The sequence below is a fragment of the Lepisosteus platostomus genome, unplaced genomic scaffold (assembly GCF_059453375.1).
Source record: "Lepisosteus platostomus isolate fLepPlt1 unplaced genomic scaffold, fLepPlt1.hap1 Scaffold_84_H1, whole genome shotgun sequence".
Classification (NCBI taxonomy): Eukaryota; Metazoa; Chordata; class Actinopteri; order Semionotiformes; family Lepisosteidae; genus Lepisosteus; species Lepisosteus platostomus.
In genome coordinates, this window is record NW_028291696.1 from 19,852 (window position 1) to 42,431 (window position 22,580).

The following is a 22,580-nucleotide window of genomic DNA, read 5'->3' on the forward strand; positions in this document are numbered from 1 at the left end:
TCAGTTCAGAGACAAGCCCAGTATTCTTAACTGGAGTCCCTGCCGTTGTGAGAGAATCTTATTTCTCCATAGCCATCCAGAATTGTGGCCTACATGCAACAAATACATACATTATATACATATACAGTAACCTTTTAACATCTTTCTTTTTACAATCTTCCATCAGTGCTCTTAACTGGCTTGCTGTGCTGAGGCAGTGGAGGGGCATTTTCCGATTGTTAGCACCTCGAATTCTGTTGTAACGGCTCAGCCTGTTCTCTGTTCTCCCTCATGCATCAGAGAGGACCCATCAGTAAACAGTATTACATTTTCTTCAATTTTCACCGTCCCCCACCCTTTGGCTACAGTATCGAATGGTATAATAGTGCCTACCTCCATGCTCCTGCGTCAGCACAGCTGCCCAGAACCCTTTGTCCACACTTACATACAAAGAATGGTTGATCCATCTGAGGAAACCCCAGTCTCAGCACCTGTAAGAGAGCTTGTTTCAAATTATTACAGGCGGCTTTTGCTGCTGGTACCAAGGCAATCTTGTCCTTGTACTGCACTCCCCCCTTAAGCAGATCTGTTAAAAGTTGTGCTCACCCCGTAAAAATATTGCACCCTGGCCCTGTTAAAATCACACAATGCTCGACACAAAAGGGCCTTATCATAACTGCTTAATATTAGACACTCTAAAGCTGAAGCAACTCAGACTTGTGGGTTTCCTCGTCAGGGGAAGCAGTCAGAATACCATCAACATACTGAGTGATCACAGTCAGTTGAAGCCACGTGATACCCTGTTCTGGATAGTCATTCTTTGTAATGCATAATATTCCAACCCAATAGATCTGGGATAAAACCACCCATTAAAATCTGGTACTCAGCAAGTAAAACTTGGTGCCCCAATACTCCTGTGGCCTCCTGCCATCTCCCCATATACATTACTCTATAGCACACTGTTGAACAGAGGAGTGAAACAAGCATGACAGTAGTGCTCCAGTATCCCCTAACAGAGAAACCAACACTCCATTAACAGTACATTTTAATCCACTGGACTGGGACAGACTTAGGTAGGCTACAAGGGATTTACAGGATCTAATCGTTAGGTAAACAGATCTTCTCACAAGACGTTATTCTCCCAAGTCTCGATTCTAAACCTACAGCGTTTCAGCATGTCTGAGACATTCGAATAAACCCAAATTGTTTTCACTATTGCAACTAATTGTATAAAAATACAAACACTGTTTATCTAACTACTTTTACGTCCACCTGTACTGTACTTATACGTTTCAGACGCTCTTATATTTTCCAATCTCCTTAAGTTGATTTTCATCAAGTCTCTTTAGTTACGTCTCTAGCCAGTCCCGCTGGCTAAACACACTCACACCGTCATTTAGTATACAAAAACTCACAGTTACACACATACATGCCGGCACACAAATTCATAAAACACACATACACATCGAGAATATATTTTTCTCTTCGTACTACAATGTGCTGTATTCTTGTTTTACTTCTACATGAATCCTTTTAATTCCTGAAGTGCACTCCAGGTTCGCTGCATTCCTAATTTTGGGTGCGGTACTTTAGCCCACCAGTCAATATCTTCCGGTTTTGGATTTGATCGTATGGGGGAATCAGGGAAGGTAGGTGCGAGTACGGACCCCCTCGATGGGGTGCGAGACACTTAGAGTGACGCTGTCATCAACAGCGCCAGCCCCCGCTACATCAGGCCCTCTCCCACTTAGGGTGAGAGTACAGGTCTGCAGGCACCCTCTGTTTAAGAAGGGAGTTCCTGTTCTGTCTCTATCACACTCGTACCAGGTGTCATCCCACCCAGACCCCCCGTCTCCATATGGTCACTGTGGGAATTGATCCCAATTATTTTCATTTCCTGCCTGTCTGTTCCCCTATGGGAGAGCAGGATATAACACATTAACTAGTGCAGTGCGGCCAGGAACTAATTCTTCTTTTAGTTTCTGATTCTCCTGCACTGCCTCTTTTCGCTTTTGTTTATACTCTTTCGTAGCGAGTAAAGTATCTTTTCTTCCGGGTTTTTGTTTTCCCCGTAAACACACTTAAGAAGTCACATCCCAATTTCTTTTTTTTCTCATGTATCTGCCACCACTGGTGCCGGCCGTGCACCAGGGTGGGAGCTACATGCTTGTGCTTTTGCCAATCAATACGCATATGCTTATTTTACAGGCGTCTTCGCCCCAGACTCCCTCTGACAAACTCAGCTTTTCCCATATTTTTCTCCTTCTTTTCCTTCAACTTACACTTTTCCGATATATAAACGGACCCTTCCACCACTTTCTCAAACCATCAGTTAGTACACATGTTCGGTCTCTTTTACTTTTGTCGTGTGTGAGGTAACAGCTCATACAGTAAGGGGATGCTTTCACTTGAAAAACCTGTGCATTCCTGCACTCATTCAGCCAAGGGCGTCTGTTACCTCCAGATCTAAATGCCTCTCAGAGACTTTAGAGAGGACTTACACCACACTGTTCACAGGTAAGGAACGAGACCTCGAAAACCCCCTTTCTTGATCAGTAATTCACCATGCCCAGAATGCCAGCATCGCTGCTTTTGCTCCAGGGTGGACTTACACACTGAGCTCAATCAGGGCGATTCTCGGGTCTCAACGTCCTTTAAATCCTGCTACTTAATGCTTTGCTCTTTTATTATGAGGTGTGTTTATGTTAGTGTCGTGCGTGTGTATATGTATTTCACAAACAAGGAAAACACCAAAAACATACATACATATATATATCTCCTACTTCTGTTTCCTTTAAGACAAAAATCCACGCCATCCAGTTATTTAATCCACGTTATTAAATAACTTAATTTGTACCCTAAAAAAATAGTTGTACTTTGTCAATGGTCAGACAACACTAAATGACACGAACAGTCACTCAGTCTGTTTGATGGGCAGGAGGGCTATCCGTCCAGGAACTGCACATATCAGTGTCGTTATTGAGTGTCAACATTACGATCCTGTTTGCTCAGGTGGACCGATTCCTTGCAGTAGTTTATCATTATACTTAAAATCGTTATATAACTAGGACTAGTTATAGCAGTCTGTGCTTTCTGTTGGTTTTACAACATTTTTTCTTAACGATTCAGAACGTCCATGTAGCTGCAAAAATGAACGCTTATGGTACTTTTCGCTCCAGGCAATACTCTCCACGAGTACTCTCCACTCTCACGAAAAATGTGAAACTGAACTTCATCGCAAATACCAGATTGCTAGTCGATATCTTCTATCATGAAGCACTAATCAATGGCATAGCTGTGAGATTTCATTTGGGTAGCTGCACTGTACAGCTCCGTTTCAACCGAAATATCACCCCCCCTCAGAATTTCAGAAGCCCCCCTACAGATTTTTCCCCGGGCACCGCGCACTGATGGGGGACGGGGTTTCCAGGAAATGGTATCAACTTTTCTCAAGAAAATAAAAATAGAAACTCTATAGGCACTCAAAAATTTTACTGTTTTTTTTTCAGGCAGGTGGCAAGACCCCTCCGCAAAACCCTTGTATGCCAAGCTGTGGGCATTGATTCGTCGAATATACATATATTCACGGCGAAAATACGGCTATACGTATATATACGTCGCCTCGACGTATAATCAACGTCGAATTGCAACCGTAAAATCGACGACATTAATAAATGCATATATAACGTCGAAAACACATCTAACACTAGGAGTATACGGCACTCTGCACAGTGTACGAAGTAAATTATTTTCGCAGTAATTAATTTACACGTGTATAATAAATATAGTAAATATTGTAACGCCCTCGCCTGGTGGTGAGGAGGAAGCGCCCCTAGGCGCTCGTAGTACCGCTGGGCATGCTGGGAGTGGTAGCCGGGAAGAGTCTGAGGGTCAGCACAATGACCAGCAGCTGACCCTACCTGTGTAAATAATGTCCTAGTAATTCTAGTGCCCTGTCTAGTCCTGTAAAAGTAGAGTGTGTTGTTAGGTAATTACTACCCTAAATGTGCGTACGTTTTCGTCAGTCTCCTCATGTGTGTGTGTAGATCCTGTGTTAGGTTTTGGTGTGGTTGTTAAATAAAGTCAGTGCTTTATTTAACAACACTCGATGTATAACTGGAGCCTCACATATGCAAATGGTGAGGCTCCAGTTCGACACCCAGTTCGACACCACTTTACAGTATATGACAAAAGCATGACAGACTGTGCTGGACCGGCAGATAACTTCCGCTTATTTTTACCATATTAAACATTGGAAATCCTCCCACTTGTATTTGTGACACTTGATTTTGGCTCCACCTAAGACACTCTTAAATCTTCAAACACTTTTCTCTTCTCCCGCAACACTCTTGTCTGTCGGCACTATGTGGCAGCGTTGCATGACAACCCCTCTCACCACGGAAAGGAACCTAACAGCTTTGGTAAGAGAGGAGAAAAGGACCTGGCCAGTACGGGGCTCGAACCCGTGACCTTGGCATTATTAGCACCACGCTCGAACCAACTGAGCTAACCGGCCTCACAACAGTGCTCCTCTCTGTGCTGCAAAAAATCGAACTCAGGGAATTTCTTTTGTCCTCCTTTGAATAGAAAGCCGTGTAATTCAGTGTACGGGCTTTCTCGTGCAGTTTCATGGTTCTTGAAACCCAAATCCTACACTGGCCTGAAGTGCCCCCCCATTTCACAGCATTTTTCAGCTGATTTAAAATGTACCTAAAGGAGAAGCATTATTGAAGACCATCAATTACCAAGAGCTTTTGTCAAAGGTTTTGGTGGTCATTTTGAATGACCACAGAGCGCTGTGACCTCGGTTTTACATCTCATCCAAAAGACAGCGCCCTTTTACAACACAGCATCTCCGTCACTATACTGGGGCATTGGGACCCGCACAGACCTCAGGGCGAGCGCCCCACCGCCGGCACCATTAACACCGCTTCCAGCTGGAAGCTTTGTTTTCCCCTGTAGCTCACCCTCATCCGGGTACTGACCTGGCTCACACCTGCTTAGCTTCAGTGGGTTTTTTGAGTTGCGAGTTGCAAGGGGATGCAAGTGATGGAGCCGCTCGCTGCAAAAGCCACTGCATTGGCCGGGAATCGAACCCGAGCCTCCCGCATGGCAGGCGAGAATTCTACCACTGAACCACCAATGCTCAGTGCCTAGGCCTTCAAAAAAGACGCTTTTTTGGTGCTCTGTGCAAAACGCGTCGACATCTGCTTCCAGCTGCAAAATGCCATTCGCGGACGCTGAAGAACTTATTTCCAAGGCAGCGGGTACAAGCGATTGGGCGTTTTAAAACCACCAGGAACAGCAAAGAGGCGCGCTTCTTTGCTTGCGCCGAAACACACCGACTGGAGGCGGATAACGTAGTCGGCAGGATTCGAACATGCGCGGGGAGACCCCAATGGATTTCTAGTCCATCGCCTTAACCACTCGGCCACGACTACAGCAAGCCCCACTGCCGCTGCGTTCTTGCTACAATCTTACCTGGATCGCGAGGCGCCGGCGGAAGCCTATTTCAAAGTCGTTCTCCGTTTCAAAAAAACATTTCCAAAATACAAGCCTTGCAGACAGACACGCCTCAGAGGACTTAAGGGTGGCTTCATGTCGGAATGATAAAGTCTCCCCGTCCGGACATGAAAATGCCACTTTGTTACACACAAAAAAAGAATCAACAACAGAGAAATGCCCACAAGCATTTGAAAAGCCGCACCACGTCGCACTTGAAATAGCTCTTACATTAGTGGTAGACGCAGGAATCGCCTTTTTATTTACGCTCTTACCAACGCGATGGAAAGCAAAACAAAGCAAAGCAGAGCAAAACAAAACGAACAAACGAAAACCCTCACGTCCCGCACTTGCATATAACGCCGTTACGAGCCCAAGCGGTATTGTACGTCATCCTAGCACTGCACCCCGGGGCGTACGGTATATGGGAACGAGCACACGCCACGAATCGTCTCGAATCACTCCCTACAGCTGTAAGGCACCTTGAAGCGTGCACCCCCAACATTCTTCTTTGCGCATCTGTGAAAGGTAAACTCTTGAGCAAACTCAGAACCAGCTCTAAGGAAACTAATCCGATTAGACGTTACTTTGACTCATCTTTTTACGCTCAGTGCTGGATTGCTCAAACTCCAGCTAGGGTTAGGGTTAGCATTCCCACGCTACTTAGACACTTTGTTTACGCTCAGTGCTGGATTTTGGGAACTTCAGGACGAGTGGGAATTTTCTCCTATCTGTCAATTCTGTATTGTTTTGGAGACTCTTGGCTACCTATGTTGTACAGTGCAGCGTGAAGGAAACATTTTCCAAAACTGTCAGCTCAAAAGTTGTAAGAAAACCTCTCCAGCTGCTTTAACTCTTCATTTTCGTCATTTAATGTGACACTCGATGTATAACTGGAGCCTCACATATGCAAATGGTGAGGCTCCAGTTCGACACCCAGTTCGACACCACTTTACAGTATATGACAAAAGCATGGCAGACTGTGCCGGACCGGCAGATAACTTCCGCTTATTTTTACCATATTAAACATTGGAAATCCTCCCACTTGCATTTGTGACACTTGATTTTGGCTCCACCTAAGACACTCTTAAATCTTCAAACACTTTTCTCTTCTCCTGCAATACTCTTGTCTGTCGGCACTATGTGGCAGCGTTGCATGACAACCCCTCTCACCACGGAAAGGAACCTAACAGCTTCGGTAAGAGAGGAGAAAAGGACCTGGCCCGTACGAGGCTCAAACCCATGACCTTGGCGTTATTAGCACCACGCGCTAACCAACTGAGCTAACCAGCCTCATAACAGTGCTCCTCTCTGTGCTGCAAGAAATCGAACTCAGGGAATTTCTTTTGTCCTCCTTTGAATAGAAAGCCGTGTAATTCAGTGTACGGGCTTTCTCGCGCAGTTTCATGGTTCTTGTAACCCAAATCCTACACTGGCCTGAAGTGCCCCCCCATTTCACAGCATTTTTCAGCTGATTTAAAATGTACCTAAAGGAGAAGCATTATTGAAGACCATCAATTACTAAGAGCTTTTGTCAAAGGTTTTGGTGGTCATTTTGAATGACCACAGAGCGCTGTGACCTCGGTTTTACATCTCATCCAAAAGACAGCGCCCTTTTACAACACAGCATCTCCGTCACTATACTGGGGCATTGGGACCCACACAGACCTCGGGGTGAGCGCCCCCCCGCCGGCACCATTAACACCGCTTCCAGCTGGAAGGTTTGTTTTTCCCTGTAGCTCACCCTCATCCGGGTACTAACCTGGCTCACACCTGCTTAGCTTCAGTGGGTTTTCAGTTGCGAGTTGCAAGGGGATGCAAGTGATGGAGACGCTCGCTGCAAAAGCCACTGCATTGGCCGGGAATTGAACCCGAGCCTCCCGCGTGGCAGGCGAGAATTCTACCACTGAACCACCAATGCTCAGTGCCTGGGCCTTCAAAAAAGACGCTTTTTTGGTGCTCTGTGCAAAACGCGTCGACATCTGCTTCCAGCTGCAAAATGCCATTCGCGGACGCTGAAGAACTTATTTCCAAGGCAGCGGGTACAAGCGATTGGGCGTTTTAAAACCACCAGGAACACCAAACAGGCGCGCTTCTTTGCTTGCGCCGAAACACAAAGACAGGAGGTGGACAACGTAGTCGGCAGGATTCGAACCTCTTTCTGTCTATTATATACTAAATATTCTCGTCTGTCTCTTGTTTGTATAGAACTGAATGTCCCTGACAATGTACTGTTAGTTTTAATTGAAGAACGGCATTTGTGTTCAAATATATCAGACAAGTTTACGTAACTGCTCATGCGACACTCAGTTGTAATTAGTCAAGAAATAAAGTCGAACAACAGCTGCGGGTTTGATTCTGAACGTATCAGATTGCAGCACCTTTTACTTCAATTGACAAATGATAGAGATTCGAAGAGAGATCCTTCAGACCAGCAAGCAAACCCACGGCTATTTCGGTTTTATATCTAGGCAACGTTGGTGTCTGCAATAGCATACATGAAAGGGTGATGCAATTTCTGTGGCTACATTTGTTGCACGTCATGCACAGTAAGAGTGTTTCTAACACCAAATAAAAAGTCAACAATTAGCGATCACGCCTTCTCCTCAGTTAACCCACTGAAACCCTTGCTGTTAACAGTTCTTTAATGCGTGCTTTACGAGCACCTACATATTGTGTCGGTTCTTTCAGTTTTATTCTTTACGTTTTCAAAGGCATAAGTAGAACACCAGAGGTGCAAACGCAAGATGTGTGGTTATCTGAAGAACTCATTTCCATGGCAGCGGGGCCAAGCAATTCAGCGTTTTTATAGTACCAGGAAAGGAGAAGCAGCACTTCGCCTTTGCCGCGCAGGCACAAGGAGACGTGCGGCAGATGCCGTAGTCGGCAGGATTCGAACCTGCGCAGGGAGTCCCCAATGGATTTCGAGTCCATCGCCTTAACCACTCGGCCACGACTACAGCGAGTTCGCCATCGCCGCATTCCTCCTTTAATCTAACACGGCGTGCGACGTGGCTGCGGAAACCTTTTCAAAGTCGCTCTCCGTTAAAAAAAATAAATACCTTTGACAAAATACGTGCCGGCAGACAGACACGCCTCAGAGGGTTTAAGGCTGGCTTCACGTTCAAATGATAAAGTCTCCCCGTCCGGATGTCAAAATGCAGCTGAAAAGTATTGCATGTTCATGTGTATTGCATGTGAAAGTATTGCATAATTGTGTCTGAAAATGAGCAATGGGCACCTGAGAGACTCATTTGCCTGTTTCACAAATGATCATATTTGACTAGAGATTCTGTTTGGGATTCAGTTGTGCATTCTGACAGCAATCCCTTTCAAAAAATGATACATTCTGGATGAGGTCACAGGTGCAGGAACACTGTATTTAGGATGTGTTTGCACTTATTCTGTGTCTCTAGCTTCAACACAGTGATATATATATATATATGCTCAGTGATTTTTTGGTACATGCCCAGGGCAATAATCATTATGAGGATTTATTTCCAGATGTGCTAGGGGTAGTGTTGTGAAATACTTCAACACACTGGATTGCAGGTTTAGACACCCCCTGCACTCTTACTCCTTAAAAACCTGAAGCGTCTGGCGTCTCGCCGACGTCGAAAACCCCCCTCAGGCTGTACTCATACTCGGCTAACTGCTGTGGAACCCTGCGTGAGCAGCCGCTGCGCCACGGTGACGGCTGGCGACCCACGGATGCCCCACTATCGGCCGGCTCCAGCCCCGGCTGGTCCTCTAGAGCCTCCCCACACGGCTCCTCCTCCCGGGTCGGTAGGGGGCCAGGCGGTCTCGGTGCAGGACCACCACTCTCCCCCGTGTTTGCAACCGGACATGGTAGCAGACCTCGCCCACCACCCAGAGTACCTCAGCGGGCCCCTCCCATGATGGCGCCAGCTTAGGGCTGAGGCATTTGCGGCGGCACGGGTTGTACACCCAAACCGAGTCCCCGGGCTGGAAGGCAGGCCCCCTGCAGCGCAGGTCGTAGTGCCGCTTCTACCGGACCCCCGCCTGTGTCAAGTGGGTCCGTGCAAAGCTGTGCACCTGCTGCATCCGCTGCCGCAGGTCCCACTCGTAGTCCGGTCCAGCCAGCGGTGCCGACCCGTCTCCGGGCAGCGGGCCGGAGACCAGGTCCACCGGGGTTCACATTTCCCGGCCCAGCATGAGCGAGGCCGGGGTGCACCCGGTGGATTCCTGGACCGCGGTCCGATACGCCCAGAGCGCAAAGGGGAGGTGGCGGTCCCAGTCCCGTTGGTGCCGGGACACCAGGGTGGCCAGCTGGGTGGTGAGGGTACGATTAAACCGCTCCACCAACCCGTTGCTCTGGGGATGCAGCGGTGTGGTCCGCGTCTTGTGATCCCCAGGCGCTGGCACACTCTGGCGAAGACCTGGGACTCGACGTTACGCCCCTGGTCACTATGTAACTCCTCCGGCACCCCCAGCCTGGCAAACATCCCCTCCAGCAGTGCATCGGCCACCATGGGGGCACTCTAGTCCGGTAGGGCGAAGGCCTCCAGCCACTTCATAAAATAATCCATGGCCACCAAGACGTAGAGGTTCCCGGCCTCGGTGCGCGGAAACGGGCCCAAAACGTCCACCCACACCCGCTCCATAGGAGCCCCCGCCTGGTGTTGTTGGAGGGGGGCCCGAGACCGCTCGGGGGGACCCTTCTGCGCCACGCACACTGCACACGTTCGGCAGTACCGCTCCACGTCCCGGTGGCAAAGACCCCAATAAAAATGGCCTCGGAGGCGCTGCAGGGTATTTTTACCGCCGAAGTGCCCCACGCCCGGCTGGCCATGCACTGCTCGGAGCACCGCCCCGCGGAGCGACCAAGGCAACATCAGCTGCCACCGTACCTCGCCACTGGAGGGTACCCGCCACCCCCGGCACAGCACCCCGTCCTTTACCTCCAAGGCCTCCCACAGGATGCACAGGGCCTTGACAGACTTTGGGTGTGGGGCGAGCTTCTCTCGCTTAGGCCGCACTCCGGCTACCACTCCCAGCATGCCCAGCGGTACTACGAGTGCCTGGGGGCGCTTCCTCCTCACCACCAGGCGAGGGCGTTACAATACATAGAATATGCATGTAAAACGAACAGATCTTATCGAGAGGGTTATCAGAATACAAAAGGTATATATTCAGTCAGTTACAAAGTGTTACACATATCAAGAGGACATACGTTCAGTATATCATTCATTTAGACCATTTCATAAATGAACCTGGTTATAACTTCTACATTAGATACTGAAAACAAGTACATAACTCTTAGGAATTAAATTGATATCAACTGGTTGGGATAACAATTGAATTCTCGAGCAGTAATGCAGTGAAGTTGAATACTCATCCAATCTCTGGGGATTCAGATCTCCTGCGGGCACAAAGAAACAGTTGCAGGCTTGTTGTTGTCCAATCCACGCTCTCTGTCTAGGTGCCAGGCTGTGCTGTGCGGGTTGCGACGGTGCGCTGCTGATGCTCACTGACCGGCTAGTTAGTGTTGGCTTTAACTAGCAAAGTTTGTGCACAGGAGAAAAGATGACTGTGGGTCCCAGCAAGTCAAGAAGAAGACCGGTTCGTTCCTGATGAAGAGCTAGTTCTGAATAGTGATTCAACTGTCCACAGTTCCGACCTGTTCTCGAGGCCTGCTGCTGGTGCTAACCTCGGGTGGATCCTCTGGTTATTCTCTGGCAACCTCCGCTCTAGACCCTTAGAACAAAGGAAAGTTCTGGCACTCGGACACACTGGCCGTTCCGTGGTTGTCCGGGCTGAGTCTCAGGATGGTCAGGAGGCGCGCTGTGAGAATGTCCTGCCCTTGAGAGCCTTCTGCTCCTGGGCTGTCCTGCCCTGGAATTCTCCTTTGAATTCCCTTTAGAAAACTCCACAGAATTCTCTACTGAATTCCCACTGAATCTCTCAGGCTCTCTGTGTTGCCTGTTTTTACCTGGAGGAACTTCAGCTCGTTGATTGGCTGAAAGTTCCATGGGCATCAGAGTCCCACGTGGGTTACTCGGCCCTACCAGTCCCTGATTGGTTGATCAAGGTGAGATATGAGTCACTTACTCCTGACACTTAGGAATGCAGTCCAGATGTCCATCTGGCACTCCCTAGACAGATAGGCACCAATGGATGACCATTGATCATGATAGCCAGGCTTAGCTAAGTGCATCCCCCTTTGGGAGCTGTCCCTTATCAAGGGAAACCTTAAATCAGCCTGCATGAATAGTTTCTCTGTGGCTGCACCACAGAGATGAACAGAGAGATAAGGCCTAATTTGGGAAAGCTCAGAAACACTTAATTCTTTCTTATTAATAAGCATCGCCGCTACACCGCCCAAAGCACTTCTAAAACAGGAGATTCGCGTTTGGGAATGCGCCCTGCCCTACAAATAAAACAGGTCTACGGGTCTGAAACCTGCTCCACGGAAAACAGCTCTGTTGCACTTTTGATCAAAGGGAGATTCGCTGTTCTTACTTTTTGATGACATAACACCCAAAGGGGCTTCTTTGGAGCTGGATTCCAACCAGCATCCTTAAGTTTCTTGGCAGTATCCTTTACAGTCCTCTGTTCGGTCGACAAGGGACTGAAGGGGGCAGCTTTCCTCACACATACAGTGCAATGTACTGTAGTGTTCCCGTTCATCGAATTCGCAGTTCTGCATCAGACCTCTAACTCGTTTCCTTAGCTTGGATTTAAGCCACGAAGCAGGCTTCTACTGTATAAACGTCTAGGGGAATCACAAACTATTTGAGAGGCCATCATCCCAGGGGGAACTGACAAAGTCTATCCCTAAACACCTAGCGCAGTCTCTCGAGAGACTGTCAAAAATCGCTTTCTCCGTTTGCGTTGCAAGTAAGTGAAAACGCGGTCTCAACCCAGAGCCACTTGGCAGCAGCGGCACGTAAATACTGTCACTGCTCGATACCAACGTTAGCCTATTATACCATGTTCAGCCACCGCTAGAAAATGTACGGCTCTAGAACCGGAGCAAACAACAGGATGGCCAACGTCAAACATGGAGAGCGACAAGAAAGGGATTTGAACCAATGCGTGCAGAGCACAATGGATCAGCAGTCCATCTCCTTAACCACTCGGCCACCTCGTCGAGGAAGCTAGGCTGTCCGGACATGGCTTGGTGCACTCCAGATGATCTTTTTCTTTTTTTCCCCTCGTACTCGAGGGTCATTTTCCTGTTCCACATGCGATTTCAACATTTTCCTTGGGAGATGTCAAGCCAGCAAGCCACTGCTGTGGTTCAGTGGCCAGTGTGCAGTTCAGTGGCCCTGTTGTACACAGAAAGCACATTGAGCTCCTTGGACATGAAAAGTTCCAGATAAAAGCCATTTGTCATCCTTTCTCTTGGTGTCGATGTTGCTATTGTATGTAAAGGTGGCAACTTGCTCCGCGAGCAGGCGGAGCACACACCGAATGCAGATGTGTCTGAGTGGTGTGTCCAAGTGGCTGCAAAAGGACAGTGCTCCCGGGGTGCCGTGGCTTAGTTGGTTAAAGCACTTGTCTAGTAAACAGGAGACCCTGGGTCTGAATCCCAGTGGTGCCTTTTTTGTTCCGTCTTCTCGAACAGAACGGGTCATTATGGACAACCGCCTACGGCTAGACTTAATTAAATGCAAGTATTCATTTCCTGTCTTTAACGCGACTTTTTTTTCATAAAATGGATGCAACTTGCAAAACATGAAATACAAACCTTGCTAATCAGCGCTAGCGGCTGGCAAAAAAAAAAGAAGTCAGCAATGTTTTTTTTTCTTTAACCTTAACCCTGCTAATGGAGAAGAGTTAAACTGCCGAGTCTAGGCAGCTTAAACGGTGCGCACGTCGGGTACTTTGCTGAAAGGTTGGTAAATCACGCTCAACCCAGTCCTTTATCTTTTAAAGAGGATACAAAATTGAACCTAGTCACCACATCACATACATCCTGTTCAATGATAAAAAGGTAACATCTATCCTCGCTCCAGAGTAAATCTCACGTTGAGGGCATATTTTTTTTCACTTAAACCGTGAGTCGGGCTCGGCTGCACAGAGGACAGAGCAGAGCAATGAGGTCACGGGGACAGGGGAGTCACACGCTGGCGGTTTGAATACGCGGAAGATCACTGAGGGATCCACAGTATATGGACCCTCTGTGCGCCATCAGTCCGCACTTCGGACTCTGAATCCTTTCCCCGGAGTAAATCTGTTACATTGAAAGAATGCTTCTCGCAGGTTAAAAGAGGGACCCTTGTTAATTGGAGAAATCAATGATTTCGAATGAATTCTGTATGCTTTAAAAGACAGCTATACACAGAAAACATGCAGGACACTGGTCATGATGTTTCCCGAGCCGAAAATTGCAATCCTTACCTTTTAAACCTAGGAAACAGTTTGGTTTTATTTGCAATTTCAGCAGCAAGTAAAGAAAAAGATCTGGATATCTGAAAGTTTTTCACAGGTGACACATTAAAATACTTTAAATGTGCAACTTTGAATGTTTCTGGCTGATTTGGAGTCATCTGGGTTACATTTTGGGCACTGTATTTGTAGGCAAGGTTGTGGAGGTGTGGTTCGTAAGGGCCCGAACTAGGGTTAGGGTTAGTGTTGGACAACACCTGGATTTTTTCTAATGCCTTTACTGTGCTCTAGGATGCATTTGAAATGTAGGAAATGTGTTGGTTTGTTGTTTCCTCGATTACGAATTTTTACCAATTTTGCAGTTTTTTCTATTCCATATACTGTACATATCAAATTGATGGTCAAGTTTGGAGATTGTGATAATACACTTTCTAAATGCTAAACTCTCTTAATTATTGCATGTCAAAAGCAAATTAAAAGGATAGTTTTAGCCAGACATTGGTGGTAATTGCAATCCTTAACTTTTAAACTTAGGAAACAGTTTGGTTTTATGTGCAATTTCAGCAGCAAGTAAAGAAAAATATCTGGATATCTAAAAGTTTTTCACTGTTTTGACATGTCTGCACTGGTACAGAACCGAGCAATCAGAAAACGTGTGAAACTGTCTTTAGACTCAGCATATAGTACCGAGGCCCCCCATGACCAAATAAAGGCTAACCTCGATAATCAGCCTAAAGAACGCAGACTACAGCAAAACGACTGACTTTGAAAAGGGAATGAACGTCCGGAAGGAGTAGTGGAACCAGCTTGAGATGCTTCTCCGGACCCCTAACTAAAAGCCAGCGAGAACCAGCAGCGGCGTCCACTCCTGTCGAACCGGGATCCTTCCGCAGCCACGCAGCTCGTGGTGTCCTAACCCTCCCATATCTGATTTTGGACCAAGCACATCAGGGGAGAGCGCGAACGCAGTTCCCCACTACCAGAAAGTATGCAGTCGAGATTCCCACATTTGGGGAATTCGCAGGGGTCAGCACAGCCGGAGTGCAATGGCCGGGCCTCGCCCTGGGTGAACCTCCTTCTTGATCAAGGTATCTCCCCTGCCAGGTAAGTATGAGTTGTACAGGCCCCTGCAAGCGGCCTGCACCCACAGCACAAATCGCGCAGCCTAGGCCACCTCCTCGCCCCGCACGCCACCGCCTCCTGCTGGGCCCACTCTTTCGCACACTCACACGCCACACTAACACTCAAAAGTGTGGGCAAAACGAGAAAACGAGCGCGCCATTTCCTACACATCTGCAGTCGCCGTTGCGCATTCGCAGCATGTCCCGGGATGCAATTCGGCCTCATTTGCATAACTCCAGACCGGCAGATCGCAAAGCAAGCTCGCGACGTGCGCCTGCCACACACCGAACAAACCTTTTCAGCAATTTCCAAAAAACGGGCCTGCTCGCCTGCCCACAAGGCTCCGTCTCTTACCTGCTCTCCAGAGCCTGCTGCCTTCTGTGCTTTTCTCTCGGCACCGCTGCAGCGCACACAACTCCTGCAGCGGGAGGGGGGGAGAAAGTTCCTGCGCTCCGCCGCAGGGAAGGCTCGCTCCGTGCGCACACGTCCTTTCGATGCCAGTCCAACAAGTGCTCCACATTAGCTGCGTCGGGGCTCCGGCGTGTCGCACCTCACCTCACCTCACCTCGCACTGCCCCCTCCTTGAATGTCTGCCGCTGGGCATGCCCCGCTCTCCTCCGCCTTATCTTAATGCGTGTGAGCACCGACAATGGCCACAATGCCGGGGAATGGCACCTGTAAAGTGTTAATTGGGGCACAGGAACAGCCCGTCTCGTCTCGGGGGGGCCGGCTTCAGAGACAATACAGCAAACACAGTGGGGCGCGGGAAGAAGACGACACCACACATGCGGGTACATTCAGCTCCGGCGGGAACGAGACATTTGTCGGTCTTTTCAAGTGCCGAGAGCCAAGCAATCCTTCACTTGTATCGTTTCTCCCCGGTGACTAGATCTGGCCCTGCGACTCTCGACTTGGCTCAACCCGGGGCAGCCCAGCAGGTGTGAGCCTGGCCGGCACCCGGATGGGAGATTCCCCCCCAGAAAAGCTCCGGTTGCTGCTGCTCCTGCAAGAGATGTGACTGGGACCAGCAGGGAGCGCTCACCCTGCGAGCTGTGTGGCTCTCTTACGCCCCAGCCTCCTGATGGCGACACTCTGCTGCACAAACAGGCGCCGTCCTTCGGGGGAGGCGTCAAACCGAGGTCCCGACCCTCCTTGGCCATTAGGAAACCCCAGGGCGTCTCTCAAAAAGAGACGCCGGGGGTGTCCCTCTGGTGTTAGTGCTCTCCTTTACCCATCAGTCGGGGTCTCCTCCTAATCCCCGTCTCACCTGTAACAATCAATGACGAGGCCCCCCTGTCCGTGAGATTTAGTACTCGCGCAAGAGACCGGGGGCAGAGCGCAAACGCAGTCCCCCGCCCCCCACAAATTGCGCGCTCCGGGTTCCCTCTCGGGGCCCTGCAACACAGCGGAAGGGCAGCGAGAAGGAGCCTCTTGCTCTGACGCCGCAAGGCCACAAGGGGGCGGAGGCGCCGCGCGCCCGGCCGACGTGTTGGACCGGTGCGCTTTACGTGCTGAAATAAACACGTGACAGCCCCGAAATGTTTCCAGAGTGCTGTGCACTGGAGGTTTTTGTCTGGTGAAGACTTGCCTGGTGCTCCTCCGTGCAGATTGTTTGTCCTCCTCCAGTGCGGGACGAGCCAACACAAGGGAGCGCATTCGCCAACATCCAGGCACGCAATGCGATTTGGAAAGCAGCTCCTTCAGCTCCGGCGGGAACGAGACATTTGTCGGTCTTTTCAAGTGCCGAGAGCCGAGCAATCCTTCACTTGTATCGTTTCTCCCCGGTGACTAGATCTGGCCCTGCGACTCTCGACTGGGCTCACCCCCGGGGCAGCCCAGCAGGTGTGAGCCTGGCCGGCACCCGGATGGGAGATTCCACCCCGGAAAAGCTCCGGTTGCTGCTGCTCCTGCAAGAGGTGTGCCTGGGACCAGTAGGGAGCACTCACCCTGCGGGCTGTGTGGCTCTTTTACGCCCCAGCCTCCTGATGGCGACACTCTGCTGCACAAACAGAGGTCAAACCGAGGTCCCGACCCTCCTTGGCCATTAGGAAACCCCAGGGCGTCTCTCAAAAAGAGACGCCGGGGGTGTCCCTCTGGTGTTAGTGCTCCCCTTTACCCATCAGTCGGGGTCTCCTCCTAATCCCCGTCTCACCTGTAACAATCAATGACGAGGCCCCCCTGTCCGTGAGATTTAGTACTCGCGCAAGAGACCGGGGGCAGAGCGCGAACGCGGTCCCCTGCCCCCCACAAAGTGCGCGCTCCGGGTCCTGCAACACAGCGGAAGGGCAGCGAGAAGGAGCCTCTTGCTCTGACGCCGCAAGGCCACAAGGGGGCGGAGGCGCCGCGCGCCCGGCCGACGTGTTGGACCGGTGCGCTTTACGTGCTGAAATAAACATGCGAAAGCCCCGAAATGTTTCCAGAGTGCTGTGCACTGGAGGTTTTTGTCTGGTGAAGACTTGCCTGGTGCTCCTCCGTGCAGATTGTTTGTCCTCCTCCAGTGCGGGACGAGCCAACACAAGGGAGCGCATTCGCCAACATCCAGGCACGCAATGCGATTTGGAAAGCAGCTCCTTTCCAAAGAGTTGCACACGAACGATCCTTCAGTCCCGCTCGGGGGGCACGGAACCCCCGCCACACACAGCTTCAAGTAGCGAGTCAGGCGCCGGGGCTTTCGCTTATGGCCACACCACCCTGAACACGCCCGATCTCGTCTGATCTCGGAAGCTAAGCAGCGTTGGGCCTGGTTAGTACTTGGATGGGAGACTGCCTGGGAATACCAGGTGCTGTAAGCTTTTGCTCTCCCGGCCAGCAGGGGTCGCCGTTGGTGCCGTAGGCTTTGGGAGGAAAACCTGCAGGATGGAAAGGTGATCTATAGCCTCATCTCTAAAGATGTTTTGTTGCTGTGGCATGTGTGTGACCCATATTCAAAGAAAAAAAACCCGTCTGTAAAACGAATATCGAAGCTGCCTCTAAATCGATTTCGATTTTTCGATTTTTAAGAACTTTATTTTCTTTTCACAATAAAATACAGGACATCACAAATCAGAAAGCTTTACATTAATATACATACTTAAAACAGTATATATGATCACATCTCATTACATTTTGACACGGTAACAGTTACATAGTAACAATTTATTTTTTTCTGGTGCAAATCACATTCTTTACTTAAACATGATAATGTTTTTCACAGTCTCTTGAGATATTGACCTATGCTCTCTATTTCCCACAGATTTTCTGCTTCCTCCCTCCCTTCTCTCCACAGATCTCTGAGGTAATAGTTCTCTCGGGTGATGAACAGGGCCAGGCTACCTGCTGCCTTGACTGGGACCTCGATGCCTTTGAACAGCCCCATGTTCCTCACTCTCCACAGGGCGTCTTTCCCACTGTTCACCACGGCCCAGATCCTGTCAAACACGTCAGGAGGAAGTTTGACAGGAGAGATGCCGTATATGACGAAAGCAGCGGTCAGGGTAAATTGGGGCGAGAGAGCCTGCAACCAATCTTCAAACTGTGCCCAGAAGGCCTTAGCAAAAAAACAGGACCACAGGAGATGGGTCACAGTCTCCTCCTCGCCGCAGCCCACCCTAACGCAGCGAGGCCCCTACGGTACAAGAAAGTTCGTACAGGTAAGCACTGGTGGACGACACTCCAGGCTAAATCTCTGTGAATGTTGCACAGAAACTTAGAGGATGTGTGTTTCCACACCTTCCTTGTTTGGGCTGATGTTAAAATGCCCACAGGGGTCTGCCTATTATTCTGGGGTGCAACGAAATCTTCCAGTTTTTGGACCCTGACATCTCGGAAGGGAATATGGCCAATTGGGTGAGATCTTAGAAAACTTTTAACTGTCCCATAAATTGCAGGGCATGTGTCAGAGAGTGGGACGTCCAGCTTGGGTCTGACACCCCACACTCTGAACACCTCCCTACCTACCCAGAGCCTGGAAAAATAAGTCCAGGTACGCGCTGCAGGTGCTGTTGCAAAGCCTCTCAGCACAGAGGCCAGGAAAATGCACAGCAGCTTCGTAGCAATATCTGGGACAGACTTCCCCCCTGAGGGTAGCGGCCTGTACATTATTTCCCTTCTGAGTCTTTCCTGCTTCCCACCCCATAGAAATTGAAACATCAATCTCCTCAGCACCGCCGCAACACGGTGTGGGATTGGGAAGGTAGAAGCCAGAAAATTCAAGACAGACAAGAGCTCGGCTTTGATGACCAGCACCTTTCCTGTCATGGTGAGGTCTCGGTCCTTCCATTGCATCAGTTTTTTGTTTAAGATTGGCAATTTGTTCTGCCAATTTACTGTTCCCATCTCTTCTCCAAAATACACCCCCAGGACCTTAATTCTCTTCTCTTGCAGCCTGAGATCATGTCCTTCTATTGGCTCCCTCCAGTTCTGATAAAAAATCTCACTCTTAGATTTGTTAATTTTTGCGGAGGAAGCCAAAGAGAAACGATCACAGCACTGCAGAGCTCTGCTAATTGAGGCATTGTCAGAGAGGAGCAGGGTGACGTCATCCATGTATAGAGATGTCTTTACCTCTCCTCCCCCACTTCCAGGCACTGGTATCCCATTAATGGCCTGATCCTGGCGCAAGGCACAGGCTAAGGGCTCCATAGCCAAAACGAATAACAAGGGGGCTAATGGGCAGCCCTGCCTCACCCCTGAACAGACTTCAAAGGGGCGTGATCTATTGCCATTAACCATTACTCTGCTGTTGCTACCTGTGTACAGCAGGTTAATCCACTTTCTCATGATGGGGCCAAACTTCATGTGCTCAAGTACCGATGTTAAGTACTGCCGGTTTAGGTGGTCAAAGGCCTTTTCTAGGTCTACACCTAAAATGCACAGAGGGAGGGAGCGATCCTCTGAGTACAGACAGACATCCCTCAACAAGGCCAGGTTGTAGCTCATCAGGCGTCCTGCTATCCCACAAGTCCGTTCTTTCCCTACCAGTGAGGCCACTACATTTTGTAGGCGCAGGATCTTAGCGTCCACGCCTAAGAGGCTGAGGGGTCTCCAGTTCTTTATGTCATTCTTTGCTCCTTTCTTAAACAAGAGAGAGATAGTGCCTTCTCTTAAGGAGTCAGGCAGCAATTCTGTCTTATAGCTTTCCTCGAATAGGAGCAGTAGCGGATCCTGAAGCAGATCCCAAAAGGTGCAATAAAATTCTTTAGGCAGCCCGTCAGCACCCAAAGTTTTCCCCTTCTGTAAGCTCTCCATAGCCTATCTCAGCTCTTCTACTGTCAAATCCCTCTCAAGTACTTCCCTATCTTCTTCACTCAAAACGTTTTCTAGCTTTGAGGTAAAAAAATGAATTTCTTCATCCTTTACCTCTGTAGAGCTGTACAGTCTTGAGTAGAAGGCCTCGCTGCAGGAGAGGATAGCACTCGGCTCTGTTCTCTCTCGTCCCTCCTCAACAACACTTTCCATGACAGACTTGGAGCCTACCACTTTCCTGAAAAAGAGGCGAGTACACTTCTCATTTTCTTCCAAGAACTGCACTCTGCTTCTTAACAGCACTCCTCGACTACTTTCTTCGGCTATGCTCCGGATGTCCTTTTTTAAAAGGGTGATATCCTCGAGCACATCGAAGCCACTGTGCAGCATTGTGTAGAGACGCTGCAGCTGCCTCTGTTTCCTGGCTAGCACTCCTCTCCGTCTGGCAGCAGCCTTCCTTCTCTCAGCCATGAAAAAGGCCTTTGTCCTCATCTTCACCTCCTCCCACCACTCTCCTACTGACCCGTACAGACACTGCAAGGACAGCCACTGTGATAGTTTCTCCTTGTAGCGGGATACTACCCCCTCGTTCTCTAGCAGCTTTGTGTTGAGTTTCCAGAGGCCTGGGCCAAAGACAGTCCCGCCCTGGAGTTCCACTCTACACCCTAAAGCCTGATGATCTGAGAAGAAGACAGGCTGAAGAGTGACCCCAACAACTTTCACTCTCTCTGAGACAAAGCAATAGTCAATTCTGGAGCTGCTATTCCTCCCTGACCATGTATATCCTGCTGTTGTGGGATATATACATCTATATGTGTCTGAGAGTTTAAAGTCTTGAACTAAGTTTTGCAGGGCCAGTGAGCTGGAATCCAATTTTATCGGAGAGCTAGACTGCCTGTCTGTGTGCTCTAAGATACAATTAAAATCCCCTCCCACTGTCACGTCTGTGCTACTTAACAATAGGGGAGAGAGTGCCTTGAGTAGCTCCACCCTTCCTCCCACGTCAGTAGGACAATACACATTGATTAGCCGCAGGTTAACGGTCCCCCATTCCACATCCACACACAGCAACCTGCCATCTATGACCCTCTGAATACTTTTCAATTTGAAAGCCCATCCTTTGAAAAGAATGGCCACGCCAGAGGCTCTGTTGTTATTGTCCCCTGACCAAACAGAAGGCCCTTTATCCCACCTATCTTCAAAGCTTTTATACCTCTCTTGATAGGCTAAAGCACACTCCTGCAACATCAACACATCTCCCTCTCTCTGCTGGAGGTAATCAAAGACACACTGGCATTTAACTCTGTCATTGATACCTCTGGTGTTAAGAGAAATTATGTTTAGAGCCATATTACATAAGAAAGTGGAACCAGTCTTTACAAAACACATTTCTCTTCGGTCTCACCTGTTACCTTCTTCTTTTTCTTTTTCTTCTTACCAATTTCCTGCCAGCCATCCTCTGAATGAGCCTTCATCAGGGTGGCAGCAGTAAAAGCGTTCACGGAGTCCATTTCAAGGAAGGGGGTAGAAGGAGGGGTGGAGGGGTTCCAGCTGTCCCCATCGCCATGCTCTCCTTCCTCCTCGCTCGGGGAGAAAACAGAGTCATTTTTCCTTTTCCTCAAGTCCAGCTCCTGGGAGCACTGAGGGGAAAGGGGTGCAGCCGATGCACCAGTCTCCTCTTCCCCCTCACCCACCAGCTGTTGCAGATCCTCCGTGACGGACTGGATGGAGGAGAGGAGGGCATCTGTAGCACTTGCAGAGTCTGAGAAAAGCAGCTCCGCTGAATCCTGGGTATCGTCGCTGGACCCGCTCCACCGGTGGGGGCCCCACAATGGCCCTCGTTCTGAGGAGCAGGAGTGGGGGAGGGGTCCTCGCTGTTCTCTGGGGTTTTCAAACCCTCGTGCTTGTCTGGTGCAGTCTGCGGTTGTGGGAGCGTAGTGGATTTCTCTTCCACCGGCCCTGGAGCCACAGCAGGACTGATCCTGGCTGGAGGCTGAGACTCTTTGTTCAACAAGGGTTCTTTGTTTGACTTGTTGTTTGCTTTGGCTTTTCGGGCCGGTTTGGCTGAAACAAGCACTGCCTCATCCTTTCTCATTTTGAGTTTATTGGCGTAGGCGTGAGGGCAGTTCTTAAAAACGTGTCCTTCCGAGCCACATAAATTGCACTTTGGCAGCATTGAACAGTCAGAGGCTAAATATCCCTGTTTGCCACAGGTCTTGCAGCATTTCACAGTGTAGGATGATGCCAGGTGTCCCACAGCACCACAGCGCCGACACACCTTTGGTTGTCCCACATAAAAAACATAGCCATTGCAGGCGCCCAGCCGGATTGTAGAGGGCAGGTGCCTTAAGCCTCCATTTACATTGTCCGGTAGCAAGCGAACCTCGAATTTCCTTGCT

At 49.4% G+C, this 22,580-nt stretch overlaps 7 non-coding genes across 7 annotated transcripts; 1 reads left to right on the top strand and 6 right to left on the bottom strand.

Annotated features, from left to right (window-relative positions):
* Positions 1 to 4,421: 4,421 nt before the first annotated feature.
* Positions 4,422 to 4,495, bottom strand: trnai-aau (transfer RNA isoleucine (anticodon AAU)). The gene has a single exon. It is a non-coding gene; the product is annotated as a tRNA-Ile (tRNA).
* A 559-nt stretch (positions 4,496 to 5,054) lies between these two features.
* On the bottom strand, positions 5,055 to 5,125 carry trnag-gcc (transfer RNA glycine (anticodon GCC)). Its single transcript has one exon. It is a non-coding gene; the product is annotated as a tRNA-Gly (tRNA).
* A 213-nt stretch (positions 5,126 to 5,338) lies between these two features.
* On the bottom strand, positions 5,339 to 5,420 carry trnas-aga (transfer RNA serine (anticodon AGA)). Its single transcript has one exon. It is a non-coding gene; the product is annotated as a tRNA-Ser (tRNA).
* Positions 5,421 to 7,331: 1,911 nt separating this feature from the next.
* Positions 7,332 to 7,402, bottom strand: trnag-gcc (transfer RNA glycine (anticodon GCC)). Its single transcript has one exon. It is a non-coding gene; the product is annotated as a tRNA-Gly (tRNA).
* Positions 7,403 to 8,359: 957 nt separating this feature from the next.
* trnas-cga (transfer RNA serine (anticodon CGA)) lies at positions 8,360 to 8,441 on the bottom strand. The gene has a single exon. It is a non-coding gene; the product is annotated as a tRNA-Ser (tRNA).
* Positions 8,442 to 14,784: 6,343 nt separating this feature from the next.
* LOC148630989 (U1 spliceosomal RNA) lies at positions 14,785 to 14,948 on the bottom strand. The gene has a single exon (XR_015934910.1). It is a non-coding gene; the product is annotated as a U1 spliceosomal RNA (small nuclear RNA).
* Positions 14,949 to 17,631: 2,683 nt separating this feature from the next.
* Positions 17,632 to 17,750, top strand: LOC148630990 (5S ribosomal RNA). The gene has a single exon (XR_015934919.1). It is a non-coding gene; the product is annotated as a 5S ribosomal RNA (ribosomal RNA).
* Positions 17,751 to 22,580: the final 4,830 nt, after the last annotated feature.